At 40.0% G+C, this 13,674-nt stretch overlaps 1 protein-coding gene across 2 annotated transcripts in view; it reads left to right on the top strand.

Moving 5' to 3' along the window:
• The window catches only part of AFF2 (ALF transcription elongation factor 2), a 446,266-nt gene that overhangs the window by 277,901 nt on the left and 154,691 nt on the right, over positions 1 to 13,674 (top strand). The window lies entirely within an intron of this gene.

Below are 13,674 nucleotides of genomic sequence, written 5' to 3'. Positions count from 1 at the left end.
TGGCCACGGTGATGGAAACCGATCGTCGATCTGCAATCTGTTAGCATTTAGATTTCTTGTCTGTAAACACATTTTGGAAGCACAATAGCATTTATTGTCGGAGCAGTCTTTGTTACTAAGCCGTTTGTCAATAATCTTAATAACACAGAGCTGGAGACGGAGAAAATGGCTGCCACTCACATGTCAGAGTCGGAGAGTGCCGGCTATTAAGAGTTTGAAGACAATTTAATAGACAAGGTGATGTTCCTTTTATTGAGACAGCAAACATTACAGATGTCCTTTCATATTTTTTTTTTTTTACACAGTGCTAGTGGTTAAACCAGTAGAGAACATGTCTATTGTTGAAGCCCTAATCATGCGGTGCGAAAATTGCCATGCGTTTTACGATCGGCTTCTTCATATACAACATGGGAAAGGGAAGAAAATTGGAGGAGGAAAGTTGTAAAAAGCCATTTGGTGTCTCTAGGGAGAAAACATGAAAAAAATCAAAGACTATTCTTTTTTCAATTTGCTAGTATGTGTGAATTTTGCTGAAAATTCATAGAGGTTTCCAACCTTTTTGACAACCCCGGTAATAGCTGCATAGGTAGAATGGATACTCACCTTTTCAATTCCGGAGTCGCACGGTCCCCTAGTGGTCTTTGTTCTCTTCTCTGCACCGATAATGTATCATATTCCGTATCTAACTAGGGTAGGCAATTATTTCACCCCCAATGTGATTCATAAGGAGGGATGTAGTAACTGCAGCCAAAAGTTAGGCAAAAACATGACAAAATCATGCAGGATATCACAAGGGATGAGTGTGGTTTTAGGATATGACCTGTGTCAGTTTCCTAGGTTGTCATTTTTATCAACATGCACTGTAGTATTTCTATTTTTTTGTAGAAGGTTAAAAAACCTGCTTCAGGCTAAAGCCCCACATAGTAAGTGCAGCCAAAATGTGCTGCAGGAAAAATCGCAGCTAGGGTTGAGTGATCGGGATCGGAAAAGATCAGATCACAATCGGCGTTCACGCAAATTTCATGATCAGGATCGGCTAGAAAATTATTGGAAATCGGATTTGTAATCTCAAGATCAGCTCAACCCTAAAAGCGACTTTTCCCATAGAGAATCATTGACTAGGGTTGAGCGATCGGGAAACATTGGATCCCGATCGGCGATCGGGATCGACTGGAAAATGATCAGAAATCGGATTTTAAAATCAATCCTGAAATCTCAAGATCGTCTCAACCCTAATCGCAGCAGAAACATTTCACATTTTTTCCTGCAGCATTTTAAACAGAAAATCCACAGAGGTTTCTTCTAGAGACCTTCCGCTTCAATCATACCTAAAGGGAAACTGCCAGCATTTTTGTAGGTATAAATGACATGTGGCGGTTTCCAAAAACGGAACAGTTTTGGAGATTGTAACATTTCCTTTGTGGGTATTTTTCATCGAAGTATGGATGGAATGTGCTATAATCGCACCCACTTGGCAGGGGCTGTAAAACCCTGCAGTTTTTCCCACAACATTTCTGCCGCATCCAAACTGTGACATTTACACCATGTGGGACTTCAGCCTTAGAGTTTGTTCACACATAGTGGTAGATTTACTTAGGCTGAATTCACACCAGTGTTCAAACTTGGTTTGGGGTTTAAACCCCGAGTATGCTTGAAAAATGTGGAACAGGAGTTTTCTCTCTGCACTTTCCCAAATTTTGTAATTTTGTCAACTTTGTCAAATTTTGTCAACTTTGTGTTGACAAGATGGGCGCCGTCAAAACTGTCGGGAGACAGCATTATGAAATCTTAGAAGCAATGCAAAGGTGCTGGCAGCACCAACTAGTAAGTGAAATAAGATAATATATATGCCATAGATACAGCTAATATAACTTCTATAGGGACCTTGGAAATAAAAGGCCCATTACAAGGTGATGTTGCCCCTATTTTGGTAGGAGGTGATAAACTATACAGGGATGTGACCTCCACAGCTCCAAGTTTTAATGTTAGTATATAAGAAAGTCTAAAATGTTCTCAAATTATCTTCCGTTGTGGGTGATGCTTTAGGGTCCTCATTGTCTATGTATGCCACAGCAAAATATAATATTTATATCAAATCCATGGAGTAATGTAGCATTTGGCTTCTAGTCACTTGTTAGCTGTTATATCATGAGATCTCCACCAACATCTGTTGAAGCCAAACCTCAATTGAAGAAAAATTACCAGTCAAACATGTAAATTCCATTGGCAGCAAGCTGCAGTATTCAAGCTCCTTATATCTGTCCTATAAAATCCACGCCAGGCCTGACTAATAGCATGAAGCATTCAAAAATGTATCAAGGGTAGAGAAGGAAGTGAATAGACTTGGATGTCTCCGACTTTGGGCTAAAAACACAACAGTAATTCCAGACTCACTTACATAATAACCGTTTTCTCCCAAGCTCTTGAATGTTGCTTTATATATATTATCAAGTGCAAGTCAGTAGGACAATGCACCGACTCCTTCATAAATGGCTGACACCATCAGACAGAAGCAGTAAAATTTATAAAATATCAATAATTGTATAATTAAAAATTATTAAATATAATTAAACCGGTCAGCATTGTTTTTTTAATATCCGACTCTTTCCAAAACTGGCCTTGACTCCTCAAAGGACTCCATAGTACAGAACATATGGGTGGACAAGTCTGTATATACTGAATTATACCTACAATACCAACTTTCTACAGAATTTTTAGATTGAGGTGTTTGATTAGGGCTTGAAATAATTTTAATTGACAAATCTGTCACGTGATGGACACCAATAGTCCTTTGATGGACCCCCACTCGCAATGTGGGGTCTTAGCCTTAGTTGGTGACTTCTTGAGCTGAGTTCTCAGTAGGGTTGAGCTGATCTTGAGATTTAAGGATCGTTTTTAAAATCCGATTTCCAATCATTTTCCATCCAATCCCGATCCAAATTGCGATCTTAATGCAAGTCAATGGAACATTTTAATGATCGAAAATTGGATTTTAAAAATGATCCTGTTCACTACACAGTGTAGAGTCCAAAAATTGAAGGCTTCAATTTTTAGACTTCATGCCATGTAGTGCTTACAAAATCCCCCAGCTACTTAGTCCCCCTGCACACACACAAACACACTTACCTGCACAGAATCACTGCCGCTCCCCGTTGTTCTTCCTCCTCTTCTCTCTACTTCACATGCCTGCAGAGCGCCGTGCCCTGGGTGTAGGCAGGGCTTGTTGTGGCTTAGGAGAGTGTGGCAGGTACAGAGTGGGGAGACGTGAGTGCATCACTCACGTCTCCCCTCCCAGTACCCACACACACTCTCCTAAGCCGCATGCCTCACCTTTGCCCAGCATCTGTAACTCTGTAACACTAGCCTGGGAGGGGGGGCATGCACGGCACTCTGCAGGCATGTGAAGTAGAGAGAAGAGGAGCGAGAACAACGGGGAGCGGCAGCGATTCTGTGCAGGTAAGTTGAGCGATCAGAATTGGAATTCCGTTCTCGATCTTATTTTAGGTGGTATCGGAACCCGATCGTGAAATTTACTCGATCACCAATCGGGATCCGATCTTTTCCGATCCCGATTGCTCAACCCTAGTTCTCAGGTTTTTTTCTGCATACTCTGTCCAGTTTATAATGCGATATACTATAAATAATGTCCTAAATTTGAGCTGTTACAAAAATTGCAGCGATTTTTCCATTTTGTGAACCTTACAGTCTGTATCAATATAGACAAATTTAACGTTGGTGACACTTATTGCAAAAAACTAGATAAAGAATTACCATGTTGATTTCATCACTCCAATCAGACGATATCTCATTTATCACATTTGTCATTTGATTCCCTTTGTTATTCTGAAACCTATGGTTAGACTACACACCCTTATGAGTAAAATTCTTCCCAGAAGACAAGTCCACCCACTATGTGAAGACTACATCAGAATAGAGATTGAATTAAACCCACATATCCAGAGAAAAGATGATTTTCACTCGAATTACTTCAGAAATGACTTGCTTGTTGTTTTATTTGACTTCTACAATATATTGTACTGCGCAACATTAGATTTCCCAAGGGAATAATGGGTGGAAAAAGTACAGTTTACTAAATTGAAATAGTAGGCAAAATAAAGCAAGTCTTTGGCATGGTTCTAGGCTAAAATATGAAGTTTTAGATGAAATTGAATGACAATTAAGGTAAGTTATAGAGTTGACGCAATAAAAACGAAATAATAGGTTTATTATACAGCTATAATATCTGGGAGAGGGTGGATTCAGTGGAGTTAAAGGTGAGGACACTTAAAGGGAACCTGGTATAAAATTGCCAATGACAGGGGCCACACGGTGGCTCAGTGGTTAGCACTGCAGCCTTGCAGCGCTGGAGTCCTGGTGTTCAAATCCCGCCAAGGGCATAAAACCATCTGCAAGGAGTTTGTATATTCTCCCCGTGTTTGCATGGATTTCCATCTCATATTCCAAAATAAAGACATACTGATAGGGAGAAATGTACATTGTGAGCTCTATGTGGGCTCACAATCTACATTTAAAAAAAAAAAACAAAATTGCCACTGACATACTTCATCTGATAGTCATTGTCACCCTAAGTATTTAGGAGTTTGTCTAATTCATTCAGCCATTCCAGAGATATAAGCCCTTTTAGTGTTGATACATATTAGGGTATACTAGGCACATGATAACACACAAAGACCTCACCCTAGAGAAAAACGTGTTCCCTCCCACTTGGCTAATATACCCTAATTTGCATAATCACTATCTTTGGATAACATATTTGGACAAACAATACACCAAACTGCTCAGGGTAACAGCGCCTATCATTAGTTTCCAGACCTGGTGACAAGTCCATTTACAGAGGACCTTTCATGTCCTCGGGCACACGCGATTTTATATACTGCTAGAAAGCCAACAGTGCTCTAAATTCAACCTACTGTCAGCTTTCCCTTTGTGTGTCCCGGGTTATGAGATATTGGTGCTGATTGGTTACCGATATCTATTCACTGTCAGAAGGGCGTTCCTGACCGTCTAGCTGGGAACACACTCCTGACAGTACTGTGTGTAACGCTATACTGTGAGGGGGTATTCCTTACCACCCAGCCATGATGCTGAGCAGTGACGAACACCCCCCAGTACTAGTCTATAGACGAGTACTGTCAGGATGGGAGGGGGGCGTTCCTCGCCACTCAGTGTCATGACTGGGTGGTAAGGAACGCCCCTTCTTACAGTATAGAGCTATGGACAGTACTATCAGGTGGGGTGTTCCCAGCTATACTGTCAGGAATGCGCTTCTGACAGTGAAAAACTATCGGTAATTGCACCAATAGCTCTTCCCCCAGGGCATATAACGAGAAAGCCCACAGCCGCTGCGCACTGTCGGCTTTCTAGCGGTATATAAAACCGCATGTGCCCGAGAACATGAAAGGTCCTCTTTAAGCTGGCATTATATAAAGGGCAACACTAGTCATACCAGAATTAAATTGGAAATAAAAGTTTATATGCTTTGGGAAAGCCCTTTTTCTCTGAAGACTCCTCCAGTGATCACAGGGTATCTTCCTGTTGGGACCACTAGTTTTCCCATAGCATCGTCAAAGGGGGAATAAAGCATGGCGTACTGTGCATTAACATGATATCTATACTAGTCCCTCCAGAGAGAAATAGGTGGTCCTTTGTTGTCCCTCTCCAGACATGAGGGCAATGATGATGGGTGTCTATGCAGTGACTAAAGTTTTGATCTCGTACAATAGTATTTTCTATTGTAATATTTATCCGTTCCAACCTTGCTTGTTCCAGGTCAGTTATTTAACCACCAGGAAAGCTAAGCTCTCCAATACGAGGATTCTGCAGAATAACCTTAAGCACAGAAAATATTTTTTTTTCTATTTGAAGTGATGATATGTTGTAAAGGCCTTTGGCTGCAACGATCTCCGATTTATCAACAAAACTGACGTCTAATGCTTATTTTAATGTTCTTCTGGGTTTTAAAAAACACGAGTAATTGATTTCTCCCAGACAACACCAAGTTCTGGTTGGAAGGGCCTCAATAAAAAAATAAAAAAAAACATTGAAAAGTTGTTTTAGGCTAAGGCCCCACGTAGCGAGCCGTAGTCGAAAAACGATGCGGAAAAGACCACACTGAAAATGCATTGCAGTTTTTTCTATAGCGTTTTTTTTACAGAAAGTGAAGAGTTTTCCTCCATGGATTTTCTGCTTCTAGTATACCCATATGGAAAACGCCAGCATTTCCGTAGGTATAATTGACGTGCTGTGATTTCCAAACGGTTTTCGAAATCGCAGCATTTCCACTGAAGGTTTTTTTTTCTGCAATGTGTGGATGGGATTATCCTGTAAAATGCAGCTTTTTTTTTGCCGCAGCCTTACCGCCATGGCCAAAACACTGCATATTCGCAACGTGGGGCCCTAGCCTAAAAGTGGACCCCCAATGATCCACTTAAAAATCTCTTGAGATCTGCATCTTAAAGATGACCTTTAATCACGTTCACCAACTTTCACTCTTTGCAATCATTAATAGGTGCTGGTCCACTAAGTCTGGCATAGTTGGAATTTTGGAATTCTTGAGCATTCTAGATCTCGGCTTGCTGTCATTCATTCTGTTACATCTGGTGGATAAAAGTCTGACCACGGTCATGTGATTTACGGTCAGTGGTCATGTGATGAGTGCACAGGTGCTGCTCGTTAGTTATAGACAATAATCAGACATCTGCCTGGTAACGAGCAGCACCCGTGTGCTAATCACATGACCATGGACCGTAAATCACATGACCATGGTCAGATTTTTATCCACTGGGAGTAAGCAGAATGAATGACAGCAAGCAGAGATCTAGAAGACCGTGAGGAATTGATACAGAAAGTATATTGGAAAATTGTATCTCTTTTTATTGTACAAACAATAACCTTTGTCTCTTAATATTGGTCTGAAATTGGACAATCCCTTTAAATATCAAACAGAGGTTTGCAAGTTGTTTGAATAAGTCCTGCGATCACAGCAGCATTGGCAGTGACTCAAAAAGCAGCCTCTGTGGCAAGTGAAGAAGGGATTAGCCGGCTTGTAGATATTAACTAATGGCTGTGCTGTAGCTCCTGTGTCTCCTACAAGACAGACAATAGTATCTTCCTGTTAGTAAATAAGGAAGTCGAGATCTGAAGAAGAGATAGCTGAACTTACGATGGAAAGACCTTACATATGTGCTGCACATGAGGATCTGAGAGCAATGTGAAGTTTGTTTTTCATTGGAGGAACCCTTTAAGTAAACAGACCGCTACCAGTATTGCTACTCCTACTAATATCTATGACAGTTAATTACTATTAGTTACACATTATAAGCTAATGTCTTTATTCTAAGATGTCCTTTGTCATATGTATATAAGTAGTGTGTGTGTGTGTGTATATATATATATATATATATATATATATATATATATATATATATATATTTGCTCTTGGTATCCTATCCCTGTTACTGTAGGAACGAGCGTTACAATGTTACAATAGCATCATTAGTTGATTTTGTAAAACTAAACAAGGCTTTCCTTTTTATAATACACTCTATGCTAGCAAATGTCATGTTCCACTTGTCATATTCCAGTGATTAATTTGTACTTCTATCTTTCTGAACAAACAATTCTGTGTGTTCTGTAAAGCTCTTTCTTAGTAACGTCTACAAACTCAGCCCATCTCCCCAAGGACAGGGGGAAAAAAACCTCTTGTGGTTATAAAAACCACATAAATTGTAAACTTCCAAAGACAGAATTCTTTGTACCATTGGGTCTTGGCAAACATTTTAATATCTCTGTTACTTCCACTGGATGCACATAGAACATTATTGCAGCCGCTGAATGTTAGACATTCTTGAAACTGTTTTGGAAAGACTTTTCAAAAAACAAGAATCATAAATCAAGGAGCCGGGTTCACTGCAGTGTCTGGGCTGCTTTGGTAATGGTTTACTTTGTAAAATGAACAGAGCTGCACTCATTTGTGAAGGCAGTCGCCGCCATTGGTAAGGTCCCAGTACTGGCAGGATGTAGGTGCTTCATATTCTAGTTTTATTTGTAATCTTATGTTCATCAGAAATCCATCATGTCTTGTGCAACTTTTTCATATACGATACACCTCTGCAGAAGACCTACTCTTTGAGAAGAGTACCCCTTACCCAGAATAGATTTCTTTTGACCTAGTTTCCCTTCCATTCATTTATTCCTTGTTTTAGGCTATGGCCAATGTAATGTCCCACAGCAAAAATTCACAGTGGCAATGCATTGCGTTTTTCCCACAGTGCTTTTCACAAAGTCCACTGAGGTTTCCTTGGTGAACGTTCTGCTTCCATTATACCTATAGGAAAGCCACTATTGTTCCCTCTAGCCTAGACTCAAGGGCCAAAAGTAGATGGAGTGTATTAAGCCCAGGCCCCACGTTGCAGAAACACAACTTTTTTTGTTGCAGATTTTGCTGTAGTCAAAGCCAAAATTCCTTTTTTGGCTACAAAAGGAATGGAGGTAAAGGTATAGAAATAGGTATAAAAAATTCTTATACTTCTACCTTCTGCTAAATGCACTCCGGGCTTTGGCTCAAAAAACTGCAGCAAAATCTGCAACAAAAAAAGCCGTGTTTCTGCAACATGGGGCCTCAGCTCCAAAGGGGTTTTCTGGCCCCAATTAGAATTTTCATATTGATGACCTATCCATCGAATAGGTTATGTCCCTAATCACTATACATAACTACTATCCATAGGATAAGTAATAAGTATGTGAGTCATGCAGGTCCATCCACTGCACAGTGGTGGTTTGGGGGAATTGCGGCGCTGCTCCTATTATTATTAGCCACTATCGGCTTCCAACAGCTGGATACTACCATAACAGCTCATCTGTTTAGGATCTACGTGTCAGACCCTCATGGATCACATCCTGTAGATAGGTCATCAGTAAGAAGACTCCATTTGGGGCTGGAAAACACCCTTAGGCTGAGGTCCCATGTTGTGAAAACGCTGCTTTTTTTGTTGTTGCAGATTTTGCTGTGTTTTTTTGAGCCAAAGTCAAGAATGGCTACAAAAGGAATGGGGAATGTATAGGAAGTTCTTATACTTCTTCCTTCTGCTCAATCCACTCCTGGCTTTGGCTCAAAAAACCACAGCAAAATCTGCAAAGAACAAAAGCTGCGTTTCCGCAACATGGGGCCTCAGCCATAGACACAATTCCTGCCTGTGACCAATGATTCTCCAGATGTTTTGCAATGTTCCTTTTAGTATGTACCAGCATTGGATCACTTTTCGATCCCTGTTTGTTCTTTTGGTGCAGTATAACATATACAGGCTAGGTCCGTCCTGTACTACAAGTAATTACATGAAAAGTTTGTTCTGTAACTTCATGTCCCCCTTTTCTTGCAAGACATAACTACATAAATGTGCTTGAAGTCTGTGCTTGTTCTGGTGTATACCTGAGGGGTCCTAAAATCCAAACATTATACCCTTTCAAACAAGCAAAAGGAGCGTGACCAAGTGCGACAACTCCAACATGTGCAACCGATTATGATGCTTTTGAGCATAATGCGGAGAATGAGCTGCCTATATTACTTCATCTGAAAACTTTGTTAACATGGGAGCCAATAAATTGGTGGATTTCAAGTATTTGTTTAATCTTCAGTATGATAAAAAATAGCTTTTCTGCCACACTAATCCAAGTATCTTGTGCATCAGTTAACATGATTTCGGAATTATGTAAAGTTCAAATAATGTGGAAATAAATCAAGAGCCGCTTTTATACCGCCTTTTGACATTCGCCCAATCCTCCGCTAAATCGTTACACATGTTACATCGCATTGAGCCTATTTCACTTTTTATTTTAAGATTCTGGCCAAAAAAGCCAACTATGATAGTTATCTCGCATGCAGCAGGCTTGAGTCAAAACATAAATAAAATGGAAAGTAATATTATAACCAGACCACAAAAAATAAAGTGTTTAATGTCATAGGACTTGGCCTACCGACTCCACTGGGATCCAGTCTGTAGACATGACATGACGGCTTATAAGTAATAGGTCAAGTTACATTTAGTACTATTAGCCCTTGGCCCATTGAGGAAAGGAACCTGAAACTGCAGCACCCTGGTGGTAAATGTCCAGTAATGTATTACAATGGTTGCAGATGGGTTCATACAATTTATGTAGATACTATAAGCTATCAGTTGGCTTTGGCCTTATACACATGTTCTCTTTGTACATTCTATTTTTCAGCATCTATAGAGTATAGCATTCATCTCAATAGTAGAGTTGAGCCAATCTTGAGATTTCAGGATCGTTTTAAAAATCCAATCATTTTCCAGCCGACCCCGATCATGAAACTTGCCCGATCACCGATCGGGATCCAATCTTTCCCGATCTCTCAACCTATTATTGATATATACATTAATAGGGTTGAGTCGATCTTAAGATTAACCTCCGACCTCGATCCCGCTGGAAAAGATTGGGATTGGAATTCCGATCACGATCGTGAAATTTACTCGATTGCTGATCGGAATCCGATCTCTTTCGATCCCGATTGCTCAACCCTACTCAATAGAAAACACATTTTCACTGCTGCCTACTTTAACCAGTGTGCTTTACACCACTGCAACCACCACTTGGCATTGAGCATTGTTATATTTGAGTTGCTCATTGTGACCCAGCCATATTGCTTCTAAGAGCAGTTTAAAATTTGGTTGCAGAAGGCGAGATGAATTTTGCTACCTATCTCACAGAGATCCCGTTTCATGAGCATACACTATGGGGTCTACTATTCACAGATGAACATTTATTGATCTTATCCATTTGCTGTTTTACAGTAGGAGAGTAGTTGTATTAGGTGGCTCTAGTAGGGAAAAATATTGTTAGGAATTTCAGATGTCATGATACATATGTTTATTGATCCTATAGTTCTAATATTTACCTACAGGGACTGTACTGATGCTGTACCATTCACCCTATGGATATGACTAAAGTGGACTAACACACTCAATGGGGTGTCCATGAACATGTGTCCATGTAAAACATGTGCAACACAGGCTTAGATTGGGCTTACCCATAGCCTAAGGCACCATATAGTGCAGGAAATACACCAAATATATTATCTGCTTGTGTAGCATAGGCTATAAACTAAGAAAACGGTAAAAACAGAAATGATTCTATAGTATTTTTATATACTATATAGATTTGTATGTTACATAGGTTTTTATACACTATTGCTACTTAGCTGTGGAAGACCTATCCACTTTTTAGCTCCCTTTAAATACATTGTAATCGACGTATGACGCGCCAGGATATCTGTTAAAACGGATGTCACAATTTGGGTTGTATTCTTTCTAACTGAATTCTATGTTCATGTACTTTATTATGTTTCTGTACATGTATGGTTGGTTTTGTGAGGGTGAGTAGATATTTTTGAGTATTTTCCATGGATTGGTGTTTTGCATAAACATGCTGCATGATGCATCCATTTATAGCTGCCCCATGATGCACATCTTAATGTTAGTCGCAGTTGCTCTATAAGTAGTGTTCAGAGTTTGATGTCGCAGTTTAGTCCGATCTGTGTTCTACTCTCTGACATGTAGCTGTTGTACCATGTTGCACTTAAAACATTGTCTATTTTGGCAAATATTATCTTTGACTTCTATTTAACCCAGTACAGCTATTCCAAGCCAACAGCTTATGGACTTCACTAAAACGATTGATTTGAAACCAATTTTTGTGTTACTGCAAAAAGATTAAAGTGCTTTCTTTGGCCTACCCCAAACTTGAAAGATGTGACGTTACACAGTCATGTTGGCAATAGTGAATGGCCATGACATGCTCCTTAAGGCTAAGGCCCCATCGCAGGTTTTTCTCCGCAGAGATTTTTACTGAATGTCCGCAGAGTTTTCCTGTGAGGACTAGAGATGAGCGAGTGCTGTTCGAAACGGCAGTTTCGAATAGCACGCACCCATAGGAATGAATGGAGCCAGCCAGCACGCCCGCGTCCTGCTGCTTAACCCCCTGCGTGCCGGCTGCGTCCATTCATTCCTATGGGTGCGTGCTATTCGAAACTGCCGTTTCGAACAGTACTCGCTCATCTCTACTGAGGACTTTCTGCTTCTATTATACCCATAGGGAACTGCCAACATTTCCATAGGTATAATTGACATGTTGCAATTTCCAAAAATGTGATTGTTTTGGAAATCGAAGCATTTCAACTGCACTTTTGCTGCAATGTGTGGGATGGGATGGATGAGATTGAATGGATGAGATTCGCTAGATCATTGACTAGACTCCATTCACAAAGTAAGAACAAGTAGGAAAAAGATAATAAGCGGTGACTTAGACGTTTGCAGGAACGTCCATCCAATAATTCTATAAATGAATTTCACCCCAAACAATAATGTGAAAAGTGAAAGTTGAGAATTGTTCCAACAGTCTAGTTATTAGAAACATTATTGCAACCATTCCTGTCAAGGTCATGTTAGGTATTCTATATTAGTTACTGTTTCCCTGCAATTTACTGATCATTTTTCCAAGCATAAAGCCTGACAATTTCTGCATATTACCTTATCAAAAGAAGTGACACAATTGACACTAAAATGAAAGAACACTTAGTACATGTCTGACGGTTCGAGAAAATAGTCTCAGATTTTCGAGTTGCAATAACATGTCAATAGAACTAATAAATAGCCTTGGATGATGATTGGGGGTGGGGGGGGGGTCCTTGGCCTCAATGCAGAATCTATTCCATGTCAACATAGTCCTCAAATGTAAAATAGGTTTTTTTGGGGGCTCTTCAGACTCTGGGGTCTGTGGATAACAGGCGCCTCTATACTCCTTATAGTCCTCCCCCAACCCCATATGTTATCAGGATAATAAACATACATTAAACATACGGTCTTGTCCATGTAGATTTTTCGTATGGTGTTTTGTCTGGTAGATGGCTGATCTGCTGGCATTTCTGTACTGTAAAATGAAATAATTGCGGAGATATCTGATGTGCGGTGGTTTCTTTGAAGATCTGTTTTCCATTTTAATTGGGATGTACTGGGAAACTTTAATCATTTCACATGAAATGGTCGAAATAAGTTAAATAAATCTCGAGGGGAATAAAGGTTTGTGTATTAGCCATTTTTCCTGAGAACCATTCATGTGTGTCTCCAAGGGATTAACGCAAAAGAAAACTAGATGTTAAAGATGATTGGCCATTCAATTCATGATAATGTGTCCTAGATGAGAAAGATCTAAATTGTAGCTAGACCGGATTCTATCTAGTAGTGTATTAGTGGCATCGTATAGTAATTAAGTGGAAGGGGTTAGTTTTAGAGTTGAGATTCAGGTTGGTTAAGGTAACAAAATTTACCTTAAGCCAAGTTTGTAAACCATTTAGCAATAAACTCAAGATACTTTGGTTCAATGCCAGACAGAGATGTCTAGGAGCCCGCCAGTGGATTTAATGCTAGGGGTCCACCCTACCACTACTGGTATCCCAAAACTTTCTTGGTCCTCTTAGGTTTAGATTCATTTATGCCAAGGAGCTGGTGTGGACTTTTATTTAGGCATACAGACCCCTAAATGTGCCACTTATCTGCCCTTTAACTGGCTCCCACATAGTATAAAACCTCTTTACTGGCCTCCACACTGCACACTTTCCTGGCTCCCACATGGTATGACACC

Source organism: Leptodactylus fuscus, chromosome 11 (assembly GCF_031893055.1).
Source record: "Leptodactylus fuscus isolate aLepFus1 chromosome 11, aLepFus1.hap2, whole genome shotgun sequence".
NCBI lineage: Eukaryota > Metazoa > Chordata > Amphibia > Anura > Leptodactylidae > Leptodactylus > Leptodactylus fuscus.
Note: the sequence above shows the minus strand (reverse complement) of the source record. Positions and strands in the feature narration are given on the sequence as shown.